The sequence below is a fragment of the Ursus arctos genome, unplaced genomic scaffold (genome assembly GCF_023065955.2).
Source record: "Ursus arctos isolate Adak ecotype North America unplaced genomic scaffold, UrsArc2.0 scaffold_6, whole genome shotgun sequence".
Taxonomy (NCBI): Eukaryota; Metazoa; Chordata; class Mammalia; order Carnivora; family Ursidae; genus Ursus; species Ursus arctos.
The window spans coordinates 20,594,440-20,620,299 of record NW_026623078.1 but is presented as its reverse complement, the minus strand read 5'-3'; the positions used below and the strand labels follow the sequence as shown (position 1 = coordinate 20,620,299).

At 38.3% G+C, this 25,860-nt stretch overlaps 1 protein-coding gene across 1 annotated transcript in view; it reads right to left on the bottom strand.

The window, feature by feature from the left end:
* The window catches only part of NKAIN3 (sodium/potassium transporting ATPase interacting 3), a 592,671-nt gene that overhangs the window by 483,903 nt on the left and 82,908 nt on the right, over window positions 1-25,860 (bottom strand). The gene's annotated exons all lie outside the window — the stretch shown is intronic.

Here is a 25,860-nt window from a genome sequence, read left to right as displayed (position 1 = left end):
TGCTGATTTCAAACTGTATTACAAAGCTATAGTAATCAAAAGCAGTGTGGTACTGGCATAAAATCAGGCAAAGACCAATGGAACAGAATCAAGAGCTCAGAAACAAACTCTCACATATAGTCAATTAATATTTGACAGGGAAGCCAAGGTTACTCAAAGGGGGAAGGCTAGTCTCTTCAATAAATGGTGTTGGGAAAACTGGATAATTATATGGAAAGAAATGAAATTAGACCCTAATCTTACAACAATTACAAAAATTAACACAAAATAGATTAAAGACTTAAGCATGACACCTGAAACCATAAAATTCCTAGAAGTAAACATAAGGGGAAAAATGCCCCTTCACATTGGTCTTGGCAGTGGTTTATTTATTTATTTATTTGTTTGTTTGTTTGTTTGTTTGTTTGTTATCACACCAAAAGCACAAGCAACTAAAGCAAAAAGCAACAAGTGCGACTACAACAAACTAAAAGAGCTTTTTCACAGCCAAAGAAACAATGAAATGAAAAAGCAAACTACAGAATGGAAGAAAATTTTTGGAAATGATACACTTGCAAACCATATATCTGATAGAAGGTAAATACCCTAAATATATAAAGAACTCACCCAACTCATTAACAAAAAAAGCAATCCGATTACAAATGGGATGAGGAGCCAAATAAACATTTTTCCAAAGAAGACATTCAAATGACAATAGGTACATGAAAAGATGTTCAACATCACTAATCACCAGGGAAATGCAAACCAAAACCACACTGAGATGGCACTTCACACTGTTAGAATGGCTATGATCAAGAACATAAAAGATAGGGGCACCTGGGTGGCTCAGCAGGTTAAGAGTCTGCCTTTGGCTCAGGTCATGATCCCAGGAGCCTGGGATTGAGCCCTGCCTCAGGCTCCCTGCTCAGTGGGAAGTCTGCTTCTCCCTCTCTCTCTGCCTGCTGCTCCCCCTGCTTCTGCTCACTCTCTCTTCCTCACTTTCTCTCTCTCAAATAAATAGATAAAATCTTTTTTAAAAGAACATAAAAGACAAGTATTGATGAGGATGTAGAGAAATGGCATTGTTGATGGGAATGTAAATTGGTACAGACACTATTAAAAAAAACAAAAAACAGTATGGCAGTGCTGAAAAAAATTAAAAATATAACCACCATATTATCCTACAAACCAGCTTCTGGGTATATGTATTCAAAGGAAATGAAAATAAGATAATGAAGAGATATCTGCCCACCCATGTTTGTTGCTGTATTATTCATATCGCCAAGATATAGAAAGAATCTAAGTGTCCATCAAGAGATAAATAAATATGTCTCACACACATACGTGCAAATATTATTCAATCATGAGAAAAAAAAGAAAATCCTGTCATTTTCAACAACATGGATGGACCTTAAGGGCATTATGCTAAGTCAGGTAAATCAGACAAAGAAACCAATACTCTACGATATCATCCATATGTGGGATCAAAAAAAAAAATCCCTGAAATCTCAAAAACAGAGTAGAGTGGTGGTTACCAGGGGCTGGAGGGTGGGTAACAGGGGGCACTGGGGAAATGTTGGTCAATGGGTACAAACTTGCAGCAAGATGAGTAAGCTCTGGGGATCTCATGCACAGCAATGTGAGTATAGTTAACTCTACCGTATCACAGACTTGAAAGTTCCTAAAAGTTGAAAGTTCCCTCCACAAAACAGAAATGGAAATTATGTGACCTGTGTGTGACCTGATGGAGGTGTTAGGTAATGCTATGGTGGTAATGCTACTGCAATATACAAGTGTAGCAAAACAACAGGTTGTACACCTTAAACTGACAAAAAGTTATGTCAATTGTATCAAAAGAAAGAAAGAAACTAACTAACTAATGGTAGGTAGGAAGCCAAGCGTCTAGAAAATAGCCTAGAGTGACAGTGCGGGTAGGTTACCAGGATGACGAGGCTCAAGGACCCTGTGTTGACATAGGTACACACCAGTCTGGGTCAAGGATACCGACTTAGAATGTTCTTCTTTCCTTCCTTCTCCAAGACCAGAAGGGAATGAGTATTGGTTCAATCTGGGATTAGAACAGGTATCCTTGACTTGGTGTCCACGAAGGGATCTTGGCTAGAATTCTGGGATTCTGTCAACTTAAATGAGAAAATAATATATTTTTATTTTCACTAATACCTAATTGAAATTTATCATTACCTTAAACTACTGAATGTAGGCAACAAACTAGAATAGTATTAGGTTGCCAATAAAAATGACAATATTTTAATTTTATGTCACATTATACTTACTGCAGATATTTCAAACATTGGTCATGCTTCTCAGCATTTTGGAATTACAGAAGTTAGTAGGCCCTCTGATAAAGCTTGTTGTTTAATGTAGTAATAAAGAACTACATACACTCCTGCCACATTTTAAAAAACATTTTGATAATTGTTATTTCAATATCTTTGATTTCCTTTGTCATCCGTTGTGTTTCATTTTATACATTTAAAAATACTATTTTGAGAAACAATTCATTGGCTTCAAAAGATTGCCAAAGTAGTCCTTGGGAAAAAAGGTAACAAACTCTGAGTTATATGGTGTGGGAGGGACAGACAGCTGGAGTGACTCTTACCCTCTGAGCCTAGGGGAAGAGGTTTTGGTCAAGGATAAAAGTGAGAGGATGCTCTTGGAGCTGCTAGGACTCAAGGGTAGGACTTAAGACCACCCATTACTGTTGGAGTTGGAGTCTATTCCAGAGTGGTCCTAGGCCTGCCTGGAAAATGGAGCTGGAAGGACTTGAGTCCCAGGAGAAAAAGTAAGGAGGGTTTATGATGGTAGTTTTATATATATGTATATAAATATATATATACATATATATATGTATATATATATATGAGAATCATGTTTTATTAGAAAAATAACTTTTCACCTGAGTAAATAAGAAAATTTATATGAAAATAATAACTATTCAAATAATGCGGACTTTATGTCAGGCAGTGTTCAATGCAGTTTATAAATATTAGCTTCTTTAACCCTTACAACAATCCTATACAGTAGGCACTATTATTATCCCCATTTTGCAGATAAAGAGAGGAGGCAAAGTGAAGTTAAGTCCGTTGCCCAGAGTAGTCCAAGTGCTATGTCACAAAACCAGAATTTGAATGCAATGAATCAGCTGGGACTATGGACTACGTACCCTGAGGCAGGCTGCAACGTGATTTTCTAAAGGATTGATAATAACTACCAATGTTATTTGTTTGTCCTCTGCAATAATAATGATAATAAAGGAAATATGGTATATACCAGCTAGAAATAACGTTCTCTGCTTGTATTTTCCACTCTGAGTTCTTCTCATCAGATGTCCTTTCTATAACTATATTCTCAGTTTCTCCTCCCAATGCCTATTATTGGAATATTGGCAGTTATATGAAAGTATGCCTTGCTCCATTTTTAAAAAAAATTTTTTATTATATTGTTAGTCACCATACAGTACATCCCTGGTTTCTGATGTAAAGTTCGATGATTCATTAGTTGCGTATAACACCCAGTGCACCATGCAATACGTGCCCTCCTTACTACCCATCACCAGCCTATCCCATTCCCCCACCCCCCTCCCCTCTGAAGCCCTCAGTTTGCTTCTCAGAGTCCATAGTCTGTCATGCTTCATTCCCCCTTCTGATTAGCCCCCTTTCTTTATCCCTTTCTTCCCCTACCGATCATCCTAGTTCTTATGTTCCATAGATGAGAGAAATCATATGATAATTGTCTTTCTCTGCTTGACTTATTTCTCTTAGCATTATCTCCTCCAGTGCCGTCCATGTTGCAGCAAATGTTGCTCCATTTTCCTAACATCTACCATGACTCCCATTGGATTCTAAAGCAAATCTTAAACTCTAAAGGGCAGCTCTCACTGTGACTGATGGCTTCACCCAACTTTTGACATTATTAATATACTCTTTTCAGAGACTACTACAAAGAGTGCAGACAGCTGTGCCATGCTGGCGGAGGCTGTGGTGGTGGTGATGACCCCTCGTCCATTCAGTGCACCAGTGAGGGAGCAGCCCTGTAACGCGGTGTCACCAGATGAGAAATATCAAGAGCTGTGAGTGTGCCTTTGTGCCCAAGTCTCAGGCTTCTCCACTGGGCGGATGGAGGGGGAGGGCTGACGGGGGGGGGGGGGGGCAACATGATGCCCCGCTGTTTGTGACTAGGTAATATTCAAATGCATTAATGGATTCAGAAAGCAAGAACCCAAACACTTTTGTGACAGAGGAAGAGGTTGATGCAAAAGGTTTCTACTACATTGGTCTTTGTGGATACAGTCTGTATGCAAAAGGAAACACAAATCTGTCCCAGATTTCATTTGATTGTAAATATACAGGCATTCATACAAGACTGAACAGTTCTGAGTGCCAATAAAATAATATACTTCCAAATTTCTAAACAAAGAAAATTAAACAATTTTAATTTTTTTATTTTTTTGCTTGAGAGTTAAGAGGTGTGCTTAAACTTTTGAAATTTGGGCCAAAGCTATACAGTGAAAGATAGACAGACATCTCTTTCACTTCAACCCTTCTTTTACACAAATACTGGAAAGAGCTATTCTTTACTTTTCTCTATTGGGAAAAAATAGAGATATGAATGTTTCCCAATAATGATATAGTGGATTGAAATTTGGACTGAGAGTTGGAGAACCTGAATTATAGTCTTGACTTTGTCCCTAAGCATTTTTTTCTGAATAATTTATAGTTCAATAGCTTTCAAAAGACATTTGTGGAGTGACTTGCAATAAAAATGTGCATACAAAAAAAAAATAAGAGAATTGAATAGGAAATCAGAAACAACAGAATAAAAAGGGAGAAAATTTCTATAATCTGGTTCATCTAACTCTGAGGATCCTGGACACAAAGTGAAAAAGGGAAACGTGATGAACCTCACAGGTATCATTATTGACAAAAGAAGTAATTTCTGTTTTTGCTTTGCTTCCTGGCTCTAAATTTTGGAAAGAACTTCTTTCTGTTGGATTATTAGACAAAAAAGGTATCAAGTTAGACTCTTCTTTGGAAAATGCAAAAACTCTGGAGCAAGGTTAAAGGTATTTTATTGAATTGTACTCGGATGAAGGCAATTTCTTTGGAGAGTGAATCCACGTAGTTTATGTCAATTGCTTTTGAGGTTCTACCTTGACCGAAGGAGTCACCAAGCTCTGTTACCTCTCTTTCCTCTTAGTAAAATAGGGATTTTGATTAGATGAGCTCTAAGGTTCCTTCTAACTCACAAGTTCAGTAATTTCTAGGATTAATTTCATTTAGATTTTCTATTACTGTTAACATGCTATTCAAGCCCAGATGCCCCAAATGTAAGGATTTCCATCCCCTTCCTTTTGTCATAAAAGTAACATTATAAATATACTTGGAACCAAATTATGTGCTTTAAAGTAAGAGGCAGGGTATACCATAGTTACCCAAAAAACAATCCCTGTTGAATTTATAAGTGAATACAAATATTTCAAAGTTCCCACTGTCACTTTTTTTACCTTGTCTTTAAAGGTCTCAGATTAATTAATGGCTAACAAGTGAGTTGTCTGTATGTCCTGTGAATTCTAAAATAAGCAACACAGAAATCTTGCTGTAGCCAATAGTTCAAGGAGTACTCTAATAGCACCAAAGTACGTGCAGCGGGTTCTAGATAAATAAAAATGTCATTATTTTAATGGGTAGCAAAGGGAAGCAGAATATGCCATCCCCAAAATACGCCTCTTTGACACATTGGCTATTTCGAGCTGGTTATTTTTTAAAAACAGACAAACAGGAAAAGCACTTAAAATGGAATGCAAGTTATCCTTTTGTAAGGGGCGTTTATGTTTATAAGGGAAATCATTTTTAAGGATATCTCCTTCTCTGTACTGGAAGAGAAGAATGACTCTAAATCTCTAGAAACTCTTATCAATGGAGAAGGCATGGACTTAAATCTGCATAACAACATTACCCCTGTTCACAGTATTTTTTCTAATAACCTTCCAAGACTGACTCCCCACCCTCCACATCTTATTTTGTCTTTAGGTGAAGTTATTGGACCATTTTGGAGAGTTACTCAGTTTTCCTAGGTACCTCCCCTGTACACAGGAGGAATACTGGTTTTAAACTTCTGTTTGCTTTCCTCCTGTGAGTCTGTCTTTTATTATACGGGTATTTCGGCCAAGAACCAAGAAAGGTAGAGGAAAAGGATATTTCCTCCCCTACAGTTTAAGAGGAATAAGGTTAGTGTTCTCTCTGGTTCAATCTCCACACAGCAGTCAAACTGAGCTTCTTAAAACATAAATTGGAACTCACTGTCTCCTGCAGAAGCACCTGAATAGCTTCCTCTTGGGCTAAAGGAAAAAAACATTCCATAGTCCTTACTGCGGCCTAGGAGGCCCATTAGATGGGTCCCGGCCACCTGCCTCACACTCCCATCTCCTACAACTACTTAGCCTGACTGACTAGGCTTCGCTCACTCTGGGGTTTCAGTTCCCACATACAGCAACCACATCCCAACCCTGGAACCTCCACCAACTCCCTGGAATGCCCTTCCCAATGGTCTAATCACAGGCAGCTCCTTCTCATGCTTTCGTCCCTGCTTAACCGTCACCTGTTCAGTGAGGTCCACCCTGACCACTCTTTGTCAAGAGCTGATTCCAACATTCTCAATTTCTGCTTATGTTTGTTCCTTTCATATAATCCATCCCAAATCACAGTTATTTTCCCTGTTCACTTGTTTTCTTCTATCTGTCCTTGCAGAATGGAAGTTCCATGATGGCAGATTTGTGAGCTCCTGTCTACTGTTGCATTTCAAGCACTGAGTAAACTCCTGTTTAGTGCATAACTCAGGAAAGGCTACATTGTATAATTGCCATAAATGATCCTATAATCAAATTCTTTTCATGGTCATTTTCCCCATATTTGTTCCTAGTTCAAATCCTTAACATGAATATACAGTTTCTACACAAACTAGAAAAATTACAAACTTTCCTTATCATAAAATGTGATGACTTCTACAAGGACATAATGTTATTTTCACAACCTACCAAAGTTAACAAAGTTTTATGGCTCCTTCAAACTACTGTCTTATCAGAGTAGCTCAGAATTAGCAGACACATCATTGGCAGAGAATCAAATAACATATATCAAAAAATACTCAGCATATGCTTTGTCAGAGAGGCCATTGGGCAAAGAATTGGTGTGAGAAGTTCTTTCATATTTCCCATTAAATCAATTCCCAGATCTTCCTGTAAGAATAAATTTTAACAATAAGTTATTGTGCAACTGTGACCCACAAGACTCTTTGTCCTCTGCTGCTTCTAGAAAGTTATTTTTCAAACTACAGATTATGAAATCAAACTGCAGTTGTGGGGGCACCTGGTGGCTCAGTTAGGTAAGCATCTGACTTTGGCTCAGGTCATGATCTCTAGATCCTGGAATTGAGCCCCGCATTGGGCTCCCCACGGCGGGGGGAGTCTGCTTGTCCCTCTCCCTCTGCACCCAACCCCCAACACATGTTCTCTCTCTCTCTGTGTCAAGTAAAGAAACAAAACCTTTTTTAAAAAGTTTTAAAAAAAATCTGCAGTTGTGAAATCAATTCAGGGGACAATGGCAAGAAGTTCTAAAAATTAAATACAATAGAAAAAATAGAAAATGGAAAATATCAAAGTACACTGCAAAGAAGTAGAAAAACAGTCATTTGAAGAAACTTGTTTTGTATTTGAGTGTATATGAGTGTGTGTGCGTGTTGTGCATCTTTATTCTGGGTGACAATGTAAATCACAGGTTCCAGTTAAAAACAAGTTGAAAACCACTATACTGGTCAGTAAGAGAGAGAAAGCAAGAGCTAGTGACTACCTGTAAAACACATGTATATATCCAGATTTGTAATACTCCTATAAGGGTACTAATGGGTTTTGGGACACTCTACCCTAAAATATGGTATCTTAGCATATTAAGCTGAAGGAGTTTGCAAAACCAGCAGAAGCAGGTCAGTGTGACCCTCCCCCAACCTTTCTCCCCTGAATCAGGTCCTAAAACTCTTGTATTAGAGATGCCCTCCTTCTATTCCAGAAAAGGAACATCCTTATCCTATAAAAGAAGCTTTGCTGAATTTCCCCTAGTTTACTACATTAATGTAATTTCTACATGACTGCCGACCCTTCATTAAACACTGAACAAAACTTCAGAGCTAACTGTTTCTTTAGGTCTTCATTTCCTTTTGAAGGCTCCCATGTCACATAAAACTTATATTAAATAAATCTGTATGTATTTTTCCTGTTATCTTCCTTTGGCAGTTTAATTTTCAGACCCAGACAGGGATTTTGAGAGAGTCGAGGAAAGCTTTTTCCTTACTCGCAGACTTTGTTCCCGTCCTTGATACATTTCATTCTGCTTTGCATTTTATTATTGTTTTCATATCTGTGCCCAATTATAATGTAAACATTTTGAGGGTAGGAAGATGTCTCATACATCAGTGAATTAAATTAAGGTCACCCCCTCAACACTCCACTCTCAGAAATAGACAGAACACCCTGGCAAAAACTAAGCAAAGAATCAAAGGCTTTGAATGCCATACTCGACGAGTTGGACCTCTTAGATATATATAGAACACTACACCCCAGAACCAAAGAATACTCATTCTATTCTAATGCCCATGGAACATTTTCAAGAATAGACCATGTTCTGGGACACAAAACAGGTCTCAGCCGATACCAAAAGATTGAAATTATCCCCTGCATATTCTCAGACCACAACGCTCTGAAATTGGAACTCAACCACAAGGAAAAATTTGGAAGAAACTCAAACACTTGGAGACTAAGAACCATCCTGCTCAGGAATGACTCGATAAACCAGGAAATCAAAAATCAAATTAAACAATTTATGGAGACCAATGAGAATGAAAATACAACAGTCCAAAACCTATGGGATACTGCAAAGGCAGTCCTAAGGGGGAAATACATAGCCATCCAAGCCTCACTCAAAAGAATAGAAAAATCTAAAATGCAGTTTTTATATTCTCACCTCAAGAAGCTGGAACAGCAACAGAGGGACAGGCCTAATCCACGCACAAGGAAGCAGTTGACCAAAATTAAAGCTGAAATCAATCAAGCAGAAACCAGAAGTACAGTAGAGCAGATCAACAGGACTAGAAGCTGGTTCTTGGAGAGAATCAATAAAATTGACAGACCACTGGCAAGACTTATCCAAAAGAAAAGAGAAAGGACCCAGATTATTAAAATTATGAATGAAAAAGGAGAGGTCACGACGAACACCATTGAAATTGGAAGGATTATTAGAAATTTTTATCAACAGCTATATGCCAATAAACTAAGCAATCTGGAAGAGATGGAATCCTTCCTGGAAACCTATAAACTACCAAGATTGAAACCGGAAGAAATTGATTCCTTAAACAGGCCAATTAATTATGAAGAAATTGAGTCAGTGATAAACAACCTTCCAAATAACAAAACTCCAGGCCCAGATGGTTTTCCTGGGGAATTCTACCAAACATTCAAAGAAGAAATAATACCTATTCTCCTAAAGCTATTTCAAAAAATAGAAACAGAAGGAAAGCTACCAAACTCATTCTATGAGGCCAATATTACCTTGATCCCCAAACCAGGCAAAGACCCCCTCAAAAAGGAGAATTACAGACCGATTTCCCTAATGTATATGGACGCCAAAATCCTCAACAAGATACTTGCTAATAGAATCCAACAGTTCATTAAAAGGATTATCCACCACAATCAAGTGGGATTCATACCTGGGATGCAAGCGTGGTTCAATATTCGCAAATCAATCAGCGTGATACATCATATCAACAAGAAAAGACTCAAGAACCATATGATCCTCTCAATCGATGCCGAAAAAGCATTTGACAAAATACAGCATCCTTTCCTGATTAAAACCCTTCAGAGTGTAGGAATAGAAGGTACATTTCTCAATCTCATAAAAGCCATCTATGAAAAGCCTACTGCAAATATTATTCTTAATGGGGAAAAGCTGGAAGCCTTTCCCTTAAGATCAGGAACACGACAAGGATGCCCACTCTCGCCACTATTATTCAACATAGTACTAGAAGTCCTTGCAACAGCAATCAGACAACAAAAAGGGATCAAAGGTATTCAAATCGGCAAAGAAGAAGTCAAAATGTCTCTCTTCGCAGACGACATGATACTCTATATGGAAAACCCAAAAGAAGCCACTCCCAAACTATTAGAAGTTATAGAGCAATTCAGTAACGTGGCGGGATACAAAATCAATGCTCAGAAATCAGTTGCATTTCTGTACACGAATAACGAGAACGAAGAAAGAGAAATCAGGGAATCCATCCCATTTACAATAGCACCAAAAACCATACGTTACCTTGGAATTAACTTAACCAGAGACATAAAGGACCTTTATTCTAGAAACTATAAATCACTCTTAAAAGACATTGAGGAAGACATAAAAAGATGGAAAGATATTCCATGCTCATGGATCGGAAGAATTAACATAGTTAAAATGTCCATGCTACCCAGAGCAATCTACACTTTCAATGCTATCCCGATCAAAATACCGAGGACATTTTTCAAAGAACTGGAACAAATAGTCCTTAAATTTGTATGGAACCAGAAAAAACCCCGAATCTCCAAGGAACTGTTGAAAAGGAAAAACAAAGCTGGGGGCATCACAATGCCGGATTTCGAGCTGTACTACAAAGCTGTGATCACAAAGACAGCATGGTACTGGCACAAAAACAGACACATAGACCAATGGAACAGAATAGAGAGCCCAGAAATGGACCCTCAGCTCTTTGGGCAACTAATATTTGATAAAGCAGGAAAAAACATCCGGTGGGAAAAAGACAGTCTCTTCAATAAATGGTGCTGGGAAAATTGGACAGCTACATGCAAGAGAATGAAACTTGACCACTATCTCACACCATACACAAAAATAAACTCCAAATGGATGAAAGACCTCGATGTGAGACAGGAATCCATCAGAATTCTAGAGGAGAACATAGGCAGCAACCTCTACGACATCGGCCAAAGCAACCTTTTTCATGATACATCCCCAAAGGCAAGAGAAACAAAAGATAAAATGAATTTATGGGACTTCATCAAGATTAAAAGTTTCTGCACAGCCAAGGAAACAGTCAGAAAAACTAAGAGGCAGCCCACGGAATGGGAGAAGATATTTGCAAATGACACTACAGATAAAGGACTGGTATCCAAGATCTACAAAGAACTTCTCAAACTCAATACATGAGAAACAAATAAACAAATCAAAAAATGGGCAGAAGATATGAACAGACACTTTTCCAATGAAGACATACAAATGGCTAACAGACACATGAAAAAATGTTCAAAATCATTAGCCATCAAGGAAATTCAAATCAAAACCACACTGAGATACCACCTTACGCCAGTTAGAATGGCAAAAATAGACAAGGCAAGAAACAACAATTGTTGGAGAGGATGTGGAGAAAGGGGATCCCTCCTACATTGTTGGTGGGAATGCAAGTTGGTACAGCCACTCTGGAAAACAGTGTGGAGGTCCCTTAAAAAGTTAAAAATTGAGCTACCCTATGATCCAGCCATTGCACTACTGGGTGTTTACCCCAAAGATACAGACGTAGTGAAGAGAAGGGCCATATGCACCCCAATGTTCATAGCAGCAATGTCCACAATAGCTAAATCGTGGAAGGAGCCGAGATGCCCTGCAACAGATGACTGGATTAAGAAGTTGTGGTCCATATATACAATGGAATATTACTCAGCAATCAGAAAGAACGAGTTCTCAACATTTGCTACAACATGGACGGCACTGGAGGAGATAATGCTTAGTGAAATAAGTCAAGCAGAGAAAGACAACTATCATATGATTTCTCTCATCTATGGAACATAAGAACTAGAATGATCAGTAGGGGAAGAAAGGGATAAAGAAAGGGGGGGTAATCAGAAGGGGGAATGAAACATGAGAGACTATGGACTATGAGAAACAAACTGAGGGCTACAGAGGGGAGGGGTGTGGGGGAATGGGATTGACCGGTGATGGGTAGTAAGGAGGGCACATATTGCATGGTGCACTGGGTGTTATACACAACTAATGAATCATCGAGCCTTACATCGAAAACCGGGGATGTACTGTATGGTGACTAACATAATATAATAAAAAATCATTATTAAAAATAAAATAAAATAAAATAAATTTAAAATACAAAATAAATAAATAAATAAATAAATAAATAAATAAATAAATAAATAAAAAATAAATTAAGGTCACCCATTATGTTGGATTAAATATGGTCACAAGTTACCTGACACTATTTCCATTAAGAGAGTCCATTAAGGGTCATGTCTTTTCCTTTTCAATCTGGGAGGGGTAGCCTGATTGCACTGACCAATGAAAATGGCACAAATGATGACATGGTGCAAGTTTCTAAGCTTAAACCTCACAAGGCTGGCAGCTTCTGCTTCCTGTCTTTTGGAGCACTCACTCTTGGAGCCTAAACTTCCATGTGAGCATTTAGACTACCACCCCAGAGGAACCATGGAGAGAGGCCCTGTGTCTACCTAGAGAGAGAAAGAAGGTCTAGTGAGCCTGTCCTTCTAGCTTTCTTCATGTGTGAAGCCATCTTGGGTCTTATAGATTAAGCAGTCACAAACTCTGGCCCATAGGGCAGCTGCTTAATTTTATAAATAAAACTTTATTAGAACACGGCCACAGTCATTTATTTACATATTGTCTGTAGCTCCTTGCACATTATAACCACGGAGCTGACTAGCTGTCATAGACAGTATGTCCCACTGTTTTCTACCTGGCCCTTCCCACAAAGTGCTGATCTGCTTCTAGGCCCCTCCAAAGGACTACAAATGATCCCAGCTAGAGCAGAACAACCTCTCAGCCAAGCTCTGCCTGTAGTTCTAATCCACAAAAATCACAAAGTCTAATAAAACGGTTATTGTTTTAAGCCACTTGTTGTAGGGTAGATTTTTATGCAACAGTAGGAAACTGGAACAGAATTCATTACCTGGTAGTGTCGTGTTGTATAAACCCTGTGACATGTGTCAATGGCTTTGGAATCAGGCAGTGAACAGAAGTTGAGAGGGCCTCAAGGAGACTGTTAGTGGAAAGGACTTTAAAGAAACTGTTAGTAAAAGCTGCAAGGGCCTTGAAAGAACTGTTGGTGATACCTTGAGGGTCGGTGAAAATAGGTCACTGGAAGCTGGAGAATATGGGATACTTTCTCTGTATTGGCGGAAAATTTGGCATGAGTGTTGCCTGTGATACTGAAGAAAATGGAAAAGGGACCTAATGAATTTGAGGACCCGGCAGAGAAGACCAATGGGAAAAACAGAGGAAGTGCCAACTGGCTTCTAACGGCTAAACGTGAAATACGAGAAGAACAATGAGCTAACGGAGGAATGACTGAGTTTGTGAGCAGATTGAGAGGAAATATAAAGAAGTCAGGGCAGGCTGTGTGTGAAAAAAGAAACCGTCTTTCATCCCAGTCTCCACTAGCAATGGACGTCTGTGCAAAGTCAGAAGTGGCCTCAAGACAAAGGCTAAACCCAACTACTGTGTGGCCGTGGGGTAAATATTCTAGAGGGCTTCTAAGGACTTTAAGGGTTGGACATCTTAGACCCTCTCTGCTAGAAAAGAGGGCCTTTGTGAATCTTAACATACGCATGGTATACCCTTTCAACTAAACAAAATGGCTTCTTTGTATAATTTGCCACATTTCAAGGACTATATCAAAAACAACATGTGTGGGGGTTTTGATTGGTCAATTGGATTATCTGATACACAGGAGCCCTATAAAAGCTTCTTACGGAAAAGGAGGGTTGACCCAATGGGCAGAACCAAGAGCCACCACAATCACTTCTAGGGGAAGAAGGCTAGACCCTAATCAAGGAACCAGTGACTGGCATCTGGTTGGATGTCTAAATCAGTGTAGAACAGTAACTGCTATGTGCCTCCCACTTTCTCCTTTTTGAAGAGGAGAACCTAAGGTTATGCTATCCCTATCTGGCCATTATATAGTGGAAGGAGGGCAGATCAATTCTCCCAATAGTTCACATGTCTTCAGGCTGAGAGGAAACATACTCAGAGACCTTCATTCAGACATGGCTTTGATTTTATCATCAGCTTTTTAAATTCAAGGCAATGTTGAAATGACATGAAATTTTTTAATGTGGGAGGAATCTAAGTAATCTGTGGTCAGAAGTTAGACCACAGTCCTTCCATAGAGAGTCATCCTTCTCCACCTTAAATTTTGGGGTGCTCTGAGACTATACTGACCAAAAGAATAGGGTGGAAGCTTTACTGACCCAATTTTTGGACCTGGCCCTTAAAAGACTAAAAGTTTCTAGTTCCTGTCACTTGGGTTACTTACTCTTAGAGCCCTAAACTGCCACATAAAATGTTCTCAGAAAGCAGGTGGAAAGGTCCTGAATCCACAGTCTCCTGGCTGGGAATAAAAGTCATCTCTGACCCTCTGGCAGAGCCACTAGCTGGATATCACCATTGATATCACATAGAAAAGAATTCCCCAGCCAAATCCTGCCCAAGTTTTGACCCACAAAATCTTGAGATATAATAAAATAATTGTGGTTTTAAGGCACTAAGTTTTGGGGTAATTTGTTATACAGCAGTAGATAATAAACACACATTTCATACCGGAACTAAAAATACACACATTTTCAATATACCTAATCTCCTAAATCACCGAGTTGGGAAAAGTTTGATCTCTGTTATGGACTGAATTAAGGTCTCCCAAAAAGATATCTTGAAGCCCAAACTCTTAGAACTTGTGAATCTGACATTTAGAAACAAGGTCTTTCCAGATGTAATTAGATTTTGGTTAAGTCATGCTAGATGAGGGTGTACCTTATTCCAATGACTGGTGTCCTTATAGGAAGAAGACAGAGGCAGTGACTGGAATGCATCTGCAAGCCACCAGAAGCAAAGAACGAATCCTCCCCTAGAGGCTTCAGAGTGAATAAGCCCTGCCAACACCTTGATTTGGGACTTCTAGCCTCCGGAACGGTGAGAGAATAAATTTCTATTATTTTAAGACACTTGGTTACTTCATTATTGCATCACTGAGTGAACACGACATAGTCTCCTACAGGTGGTAGCATTAAGAGTAGAATTTACATGTCTGTTACAAACACTGCTGATGACATACAACACATCTTTTGGATTACCAGTACTGGGTAATAATCTTCACATGGCCTTACATTTCTAAATTCCAAATACTTGGGATGATTCTCCATTGTGCCAATGCTCTTTTTTAATGCAGATTCGTAAAGGCACAGGACTGGAGTGTTCCAGGCCTCTGGTCCTCCTGGCCCTTCAAATCCACTTAATGGCTTATAGACTTTACACCTGAAGAAAGGCCAGAGCCATAAAAAAGGATTAAAAAAATCCAATGAGGCAATGCCATTACTTGTCAGCAGTTTGGTGATGGATAACTGTAATTACTCTCTAAAATGGGATTTAGAAGTTTTCTACGGCTTTTAGTTACTCTTTCTTAATACTTTCAGATAATGATACTTGGGCCCAAAGCCATAGGTAGAGCATTTAATGATATACATTTGTGTCTCTATCAATGTTTCAGGATACCTATCACTCTAAAAACAGAAGGGAAGTTTTCACTGCTTATTTTCGGGTATGATAAGATGTATACATGTTAATAAAAATGATACATCAAGTTGATGCTTAGTAAATTCTCTTCCAAAATGGTTGTTTACATGTGACTTCAGGAAAAGACCGGATAAATGTGACTATCACAAGATTTCAGTAAGGGCATCGCAGTATTTCTTTTTTGACATTAAACCTCACTTAAGTAGCTCCTGGTACACCTCTGCAGAATGCCGAATTATTGCCCTTTTATTATTAAAAATGCATGTCATATTTCTAGATTGCATTCATTAGGCCAATGGGACATGCACTATAATAAGCTAGTACCAGATTCACCTGAGCTATAAATATAAATAATAACTACATGATAATCTTCTGATGTACAGCCAAGAATCATTTAATTTCTGGAGTCATAAAAAAGTGAAATGAACCACAAGTTCAAAAATGCCAATGCGTACTTGAAGGAAATATCCTTTAGAGACAAGTAGCTCTAGCTTTTCAATGCAATAAAAAAAATTATTTCTTACGGGAAAAGTTGATGGTAAAAGGATGTATTTCTATGCTAGTGCAATGGGAAACCTGAAAATATTTTTCAGTATTAGTTTATGCATTTTCAAACACCATCTTGTAAATTGTGCTAGAAAAAATTTTTATAAAGAAACTAATAAACAAAAACAAAAACAGAAACCAGATGTCATACCAAGTAGAAGGAGCGATAGGAGACCTAGGTTCATCTGGCAGCTCATTCACAGGTCAGTAGGGCTGCTTGCCACGTAACCTGCTCAGACTTCAGGCTCCTTATATGAATGAAATGATATTATTACCAATATCACCGAAACATCATGATGAACATTTTTTAAAGTGTATGGAAAATTTCCTTGTAAACTGCAAAGCATTATGCAGCTGTTATGTTATTCATTAGTCTAATTGAGAAAGTAACTCCAAATTACAAATGTTCATGTACATTCTCTCTAGCTTGAGGCTTTGAAATTTAGGTTTCAATCTGGTTTATGCTTAATTCTTTGTGATGCTGAGTTTTTGTTTGTGCTCACAATATAAACTCAGAACATACCAAACCAAGTTACTTATGAACAATGGATATTTAGAATAGGAACAATTCGCTCTCCTGGAATTCTAAAGCATAAGCCGTTAAAACCTTCTCATTGACCTTTAACAAAGTCTGTTAAGCAGAAACAAGGGGTTAAGAATGTAATGGACTGAAAGACATTTTATTTCTGAAGCATTTATGATTCACATGTTCCCTTCTCAAAGTCTTTTTAACAGCCCTGACGGAAGGCTCCATTGAAGTTTCAGCTGGAATGCAGACAGGTTGAAGGGTGCAGAAGTAAAAAGGCTTGCTATTAGAACCCAAATGGAAGTAACTCCTTAATTGTTCCCTTCACACTCACATCATGATCAGTCAGAGCATGTTTCTGCCCAGGTCATCCAGCTGGGGAGATCCCCCTGACTTCAAAAAATGCTCGGGGAAGACAACAGCTGAATCAATACCTGAAATAAAGTCACGAGTGGATTTAAAAAAAAAAAAAAAAAGGATTTTTTTTTTCTACCATTCTAGAAGTACTCCTATAAAGCACTGCTTAATTGGTCTTTCACGAACAAAGACAAAGATACACAATAACCTGTCAGTCCAGGAACTAAATAAATTAGTTGCTGAACGTTGAGTTGGGAGATGTTTGCCCCTACGGCTCATTAATTCACTTTCCAGTTCATTCAGGATAAAAATCAAACTTGTTCCTACAGCTGATAAGAAAGACTCACTCCAGCTTTCCCAACTCTTAGAGAAGAACAAAGACTCCTTACGCTTAGCACTTGCTTCTTTGGATCATATCGTTCAGAAATGCAAGCGGAATGTTTGGATGCAATGTTCCTTCCAGCCACTCAGCCATTTCATAGACATTTAGTGTTTAATTTATGCCAGATGCTGTGCTGACAGTACCAGGCTCATGAGGGATGGTTCCTGCCTTCAAGGAGTTTACCCACCAATACAGGAGACTGCTGTGACCCACAGACTATTATATAGTGGGATGAGAGCCAGCCTAGATGGGAATCAGAGAGGTCAGCTTAGGAATTCAAGGAGAGGTAACACGTGATCTGAGTCTCCATTGACATAGAGGAGTTAGCTGGGGAAAGAAGAAAAGGGGATCCAGTCAGAGGGGAACACAGGTTGGAAGGGGCATACAGGACCCCAGTAGTTTATAGGGTTGTGCATAGGGCTTTGGAAGGGGGAGAAAGAGTGGGACAAGAGGAGACTAGAGATGTTAACAACCAGAGCCTGGACTGTGACCTCAGTGATAAAGGGAACCAGTGAAACACGTTTGAGCATGAAGGAGATTGCTCACATTAGCGTGTGTGCCTGAGTGTGTATGTGTGTGTGTGTGTGTGTGATCGTACACACAAGTATGTGTGTGTTTCAATGGCTCTAGCAAGAGCACAGATAATTAAAGAAGGTATAGCAGGTGCCTGGGTGGCTCAGTTGGTTAAGCGACTGCCTTCAGCTCAGGTCATGATCCTAGGGTCCTGGGATCGAGTCCCACATTGGGCTCCCCCTGCTCTGCAGGGAGCCTGCTTCTCCCTCTCCCTCTGCCTTCTGCTCCCCTGCTCGTGCGCACACGCACTCTCTCTCTTTCTCTGTCAAATAAATAAATAAAATCTTTAAAAAAATAAAGAAGGTATAGCTAGGGGCAGAACTGTGAGGAAGTCTTCACAATAACTGAGGGAAGAGATATAAGGGTTTACTTAACACTACTTAATAGGGAAAGAAGGAAAAAGGAATATTTCAGGCATTCAGAAACAAATAAAATCTAGTTGCTAACTGGATACAGTTGCAAGGAAAAGGGAGCTGTTTTCCAGGATTTCCAGGTTTCCATCCGGGCAACTGGGTCTTCAGTGGTGTGTATCACTGAGAGAGCTGTTCTAGACGAGGAGCGGGTGAGAGTTAGGTTTCCTGGGTTCTTTGTACAGAAAGTGAAAAACAAATATGCCTAATTATATATGTCAGCCTCAAATTCTGCCAGTTGTAACCTATCGATATGCCTCAAAGCCAACCTTCTCTCGTCCCCCTGCACTAACCTCTATCAAGGAACTCCCACCACTACTTCCTGTTACTGTGCCAGCATCTCCTTGTCTCTGGACTTACCCTGCCTTGTACTCCCAGCCATAGCCAAGCTCCTCCCTAAAGATCTTCTGCGGCTGTCCTCGAACTTAGGGACCGAAGTCAAACTCCTTCCTGTAGCTTCCATTCTCCTCAATGGTTACCTCCTCACATCTCCATCCTCATTTTTCATCATTCTCCATTGCCCGCTCCATGAACCCTATCCCTGGGAACTACTCTACGTGCTTCTCTCTGCCCTGGGCCTTGGCTCATCCTCTCCTTTCTGTCTGGAACATTGTGCCTCTCCTTCTCCAAGCTTCCCTCTGGTTTCTTCCTAGTCCTCATCCTTCCAGCCTCAGATGAGGCATCAGTTCTTCAGCTGCTCCTGGCCTCCAAGACAGAGGTGCTGTTTCCGTATGCCCTCATTGTACCTAACTTCAGTTTAGCAGTAAATCAGCACATCACTAGTTTTGCTGAAGTAGAAGCCTCTTGAAGGCAGGGACACTGTCTTGCTCATCTATGTGCCTCTGTATTAGTTTACTTATTGCTGTGTAAAAAACTGACTCCTATTTATCAGGGTAAAAGAATAAACAATTATTTATCTCATAGTCCCTGCAAGCCAGGAATTCTAGAGCAGTTTTCCTAGGTGGTGCTGGCATATGGCCCCTCTTGAGGCTGCAACCAACTGCAATTTGACTGGGTTTGAGGATCCACAGGGCAGGCGACTCACATGACTGTTGGTGGAGACTAAGGTCTCTCACCACATGGGCCACTCCACAGAGCTGCGGGCGATATGGTTTCCCGGACAGAGATCAAAGAGATAAAAAAGCCCAAGACAGAAGCTACAGTTTTTATTATCTAATCTCAGAAGTGACATGTCATGATTTTTACGATAGTCTATTAGTCACACAGGCCAATTCTGGTGCAACGTGGGAGGGGACTTACTCAAGGGCATGAGTAGCAGGAGGCAGGAATCACTGGGGAGCTCACAGTCTCCAGTGCATAGTGGTGCAATTAGCCCTAGACGTCCTAATGGATATCTGAGAATTAATTAATAAATCAACGAATGAATAAAAAGTAAACACGTTTATGCAAAGTTTTGCGTTAATCACTCTGGAGAATTTAAAGATATAAAAATGGATTTATTATCTTTTAGATATATTTTTCTGCTAAAAAAAGTATACCATAATCTCTGGATTGTTAAGGTCTTCTTTTGCATAAGCTATCTGGAGCAATGAGGACTGGTGTAACAGCATATGGTGATTTATTCCCAGAAGGCTGAGCAGACAGGAAAGCTCTGTGAGATAATATCTACATCATCTCTTTACATCTTGGAAAGAAAAAATATATATATTGCTACCCATAGATTCTCATGCTTTACTTGTAACAGGTCTTGTCTCATTATGGGTATTTTGATACATTTAAGCTGATTAAAAAGCAAAGGAAAACAATGTCTGAAATAGCAGGTCCATTAAGCAAGAAAATGAGAACCATAAACAATGCAAAGGATATTAAACTATCTTACCTTTCATTGGACTTGTGAATTCTATAGAAGGTAATGCTGAGCTTAGTGAGATGTAATTCAAAAGCTGGATTATTATAATAATAGGTTTGTCTACTGACACTATTTTCTATCTATTCTGCATCAAATGTCATTTAAGTGTTCTAATAAATTTTTAGCCCAGAGGCACAATTGGTGATCACTTCTTTATCTGCCTATAAATAAAATAAGCTGGATGGCTGGTAATAGGTAGATCAATATACAATGCAACATTGTAATATGACGGTAATGTACTAAGAACTGAGCCAATAAGAAAAAAAATCATTATTTAGGTAATTGCTTCTAAATAGCAAACATTCAAAATAGAAAGTTATGCAAGGAAATCTAAAAACTTGCTGAAACAAAAGAAGACATAAATAAATGGAAAGATGTCCATGAATTGGAAGACTTAATATTGTTAAAATGTCACTATTTCCCAAAGTGACCTACTTGGTCAATGTAATCTTTATCAAAATCTCAATGACTTTTTTTGCAGAAGTAGAAAAATCCATACTAAAATTCATTTGGAATCTGAAAAGACCCTGAATAGCCAAAATAATCTTAAAAAAGAACAAAGTTGGAAGACTCATACTTCCTGATTTTAAACCTTACTACAAACCTACAGTAATCAAAATAGTGTGGGACTGGCATAAAGACAGTCATAGAATAAAATAGAGTCCAGAAATAAACTCTCACATTTATGGTCAAATGATTTTCAATAAAGTGCCAAGTGCATATAATGGGGGAAAAGACAGCCTTTTCAACAATGACGCTGGGTAAACTGAATATCCACATACAAAAGAATGAAGTTGAACCCTCACATCATACCATATACAAAAATTAACTCAAGTAGATCAAAGACTGGGGCTCCTGGCTGGCTCAGTCAGTAGAGCATGTGACTCTTGTTCTCGAAGTTGTAAGTTAGAGCCCCACAGTGGGTATAGAGATTACGTAAAAAAAAAAAAATCTTAAAAATATGTATCAAAGACCTAAATGTAAGAGCTAAAAATACAAAACTCTTAGAAGAAAACATGGGGCAAAAAGGCTTTACTGGATTTAGCAATGATTACTTAGATATGACACAAAAAGCACAGGCAACTGAAAAACATAGATAAATTGGCTTCATGAAAACTTAAAACTTTTGTGCATCAAAGGACACAATCAACAGAGTGAAAAGGCAAGCCATATCATGGGAGATAATACTCGCAAACCAAATATCCGATAATGGATTGATAAGAGGAATATATAGAAAACTCCTAAAACTCAACAACAAAAAAAGAACCCAATACAAAAATGAGCAAAGAATTTGAATAGACATTTCTCCAAGGAAGGTATACAAAGGTCGATGAGCACTTGGAAATATGCTCAACATCAATCACCATCAGGGAAATGCAAATCCAAACCACAATATCACCTCTCATCTCTTAGGATGGCTGCTATAAAAGAAAGAAAAAAGAAAAAGAGAGAAAGGAAGGGAAGGGAAGGGAAGAAAAGAAAAGAGAAAACAAGTGTTGGCCAAAATGTTGAGAAACTGGAACCATTGTGGACTGTTGGTAGGAATGTAAAATGGCATGGCTGCTTGGAAAACAAGCTGACAATTCCTCAAAAAATTAAAAATAAATTTGCCATATGACCCAGCAATTCCATTTCTAGGTATATACCCAAAACAACTGAAAGCCAGGTCTCAAGGAAGTATTTGTACACCTGTTCATTGCAGCATTATTCACAACCAACAGGTAAGACACAGAAGCAACCCAAGTGTCAATCGACAGATGAATGAATAGTTGAATGAATGAATAAGGAATGAATACATTCCTTAAAAAAGAAAGGAAGTTGTAACATATGCTACTACATAGATAAACCTTGAGGACATTATTCTAAATGAAAAAAAGCCAGTCACCAAAAAAACAAATACTGTATCATTCCACTTATAAGAGATACCTAGAGCAGTCAAAATCATAGGGACAAAAAGTGAAATGGTGGTTGCCAAGGGAATGGAGGGGTGGAGAGTTATTGTTTAATAAGTAGAGTTTCAGTTTTGCAAGATGGAAAGAATTCTGAAGATGGACGGTGGTCATGGTTGCACAACAATACAAATGTATTTAACACCACCAAACTACACGTTGAAAAATGATTAAGATGGTAAATTTTATGTTACGTGTATTTTACCACATTAAAAAGAATTGAAAAAAACATCCAGAAAGAAAGAAAAAAAGGCAACAGGTGGGATCTGTGTAGTGATGGAAATGTCTGTACCTTGACTCCGTCAATGTCAATAACCTGATTGTGATACTGTACTGTAGTTTTGCAGGATGTTACCATTGGAGGAAACTGGGTAAACTATGGATGGGACACTATGTATTATTTCTTACAATTGTGAGTGTACAATGATCTCAAAATAAAAATTTTAGTTTACATACAAAGAAAATCCTTACAATTAGTAGTTAATGTTATTGGGTATTAATATACACATAAGTGATTTAATTTTCACTCTTTCATTCAACAAGTATTTATTCGGCTATCATGTGCTGATCCTTATGGATCTTATGTTATTATTTAAATAAATTATAGTTGTCATAAGACGAAGACTAAAATTCCCATGACTTCCCTACAAGTAAGGGCATGGATAACACAGTAATGCTATATTTAATAAATGATATTTTGTGTTCAGAAAATAGGTTGTGTAATAGAAGATAAATTATTAAAAGGCTGCATTATATAGAATGAATACTGTCAGCAAACTTTTCCAAGATTAAAAGTACATACATTTAGTTTTTTTTAACCAAGTCCATCTGAATTCATTTTCATGGGAAAGTTAAAATACCCATTGTATCTGTATACTTTAATAACTAGGGGGCTAGGGGAGAGAAAACCTGCAAGATGACATTTCTTTTTATATACTATCTTTTTCTCTAGACCAGTAAAGGACATAAAAGTCCAAGATGCCCAAGCTTCAGCCAAGAAAGAGAATAACCAATTTGCTACTTTGGACTATCAGCAAAATGGAAAGCTACATTTCATCTTCACGAGTGGGATGCTGTGACTTATCAAACTGTTAATCTTCAAAGATCCCATTCTTTTACCAGGGAGCAGTCAAAGTGGTTTAAATGTGCCTTGTTGTTCTGTTGACTGGTTGGGAATTTAGTGCTTTCTTTCTGCTTTTTCTGGCATTTTTTTTTTTTTTTTTTGGCTTCACATAAGGCCATTCAAAGGAGACTGCCTCTTAAAGTTTTAGTTCTCTTGTGTAATGAATGTTTCCCGGAAAAAAAAAAAAAAACGCATTAGAATGCAACGCTGTGTGTCAACTTATACTCAAAACATAATAATAATAATACACCATGAAACAATTGATAAAATAGCCCATCTCCAGCATACATGTTATTAATTCAACACATTTTTTTTGTCATCAAATCAATCTCAGTTTTTAATTACTGGTAGAAAGGTTAGTTTGAATAAGAACTAGGAAGATTGGTAGGGGAATAAAGGGATAAGGAGGGGTAATTGGAAGGGGGAATGAAGCATGAGAGACTATGGTCTCTGAGAAACAAACTGAGGGCTTCAGAGGGGAGGGGGGTGGGGGAATGGGATCGACTGGTGATGGGTAGTAAGGAGGGCACGTATTGCATGGTGCACTGGGTGTTATACGCAACTAATGAATCATGGAACTTTACATCAGAAACCAGGGATGTACTGTATGGTGACTAATATAATATAATAAAAAAACATTAAAAAAAAGAAAGGGTAGTTTGAATCTGAGAGAGAAGGAGAGTATGCAATCAGATTTTTAATGTAATTTTATTACACACAAGTATATTTTTTAGATTATAAAAGATTAGAATGTAAAAGTTTCCATTTAGAGACCCAGCTAGATCTGTTTAATAAAGGTTTATAGCCTTTATTTTTTGGAGCAGTTTTAGTTTTATAGAAATACGAGCAGAAATTACAGAGTTCTCATGTATACCTTCACCTTCCCCCCACTCAGTTTTCCCTACTACTAAAATCTTGCATTAGTGTGGTATGCTTGTTATAGTGGATGAGTCTGTTATTGATGCTTTATTGTTAACTAAAGTCCATGGTTTATATTAGGGATCACTCTTGACGTACAATCTATGATTTCTGAAACATGTATGATGACATTATATCATACAGACTTGCTTTGTTGCCCTAAAAATCCCGCGCTCCTCCTATCCATCCTGCCCTCCCAATCCCCAAAAGTCTGGCAACCACTGATGTTTTTTACTATGTCCATAGTTTTGTCTTAGCCAAAATGTCATATAGTTGGAATCATTATAGTTTGTAGCCTTTACAAATTGGCTTTTTTCACTCAACACGTATTTAAGGTTCCTCCACATCTTTTAGTGTTTTAATATTTCATTTTTTATTGTTAAATAATATTCCATCATACAGATGTGATATAGTTCATCGGTGTGCCTACAGAAGGATACCTTGGTTACTACCAAGTTTTGGAAATTAAGAATAAGGCTGCTAAAAACATTTGTGTACATGTAGGTTTTGTGTACACCTAAGTTTCTTTTTCTTTTTTTTAATTACGTTCAGTTAGCAAACATATAGTACATCATCAGTTTTTGATGTCGTGTTCAACGATTCATTAGTTGCGTATAATACCCAGTGCTCATCACAACACATGCCCTCCTTCATACCCATCACCCAGCTACCCCGTAAGTTTTTAATTCATTTGGTTAAATACAAGGACCATGATTGCTGAGTCATTTGGTAAGAAAATGTCTTGTTTTTTAAGAAACCACCAAACTGTCTTCCAAAGTGACTGTGCCATTTTGCATTCCCATCACTAATGAACGAGAGTTTATGTTCCATACCCTCGTTAGCATTTCATGTTATCACTCTTTTGGATTTAACCATTCGAACAGACATGTAGTTTTCCTTTCCTTTCTTTTTAATTGAAATATAATTGACATACAATGTTATATTAGTTTTAGGCATACAACATACTGATCTGACAACTTTATACATTACTCAATGATTATCATAAGTATAATCACCACCTGTTACCATACAACATCATGACAATATTATTGACTATATTCCCTATGCTGTACTTTTCATCTCTGTGACATATTCATTTTAAAATTGGAAGTTCATATTTCTTTTTTTTAATATTTTTTTATTATATTATGTTAGTCACCATACAGTACATCCCTGGTTTTTGATGTAAAGTTCAATGATTCATTAGTTGCGTATAACACTCAGTGCACCACGCAATACGTGCCCTCCTTACTACCTATCACCAGTCTATCCCATTCCCCCACCCCCCTCCCCTCTGAAGCCCACAGTTTGTTTCTCAGAGTCCATAATCTCTCATGCTTCATTCCCCTGGGGGGGGGCGGTAATTGGAAGTTCATATTTCTTTTTCTTTTTTTTTTTTAAAGATTTTATTTATTTATTTGACAGAGATAGAGACAGCCAGCGAGAGAGGGAACACAAGCAGGGGGAGTGGGAGAGGGAGAAGCAGGCTCATAGCGGAGGAGCCTGATGTGGGGCTCGATCCCGGAACGCCAGGATCACGCCCTGAGCCGAAGGCAGACGCTTAACGACTGTGCCACCCAGGC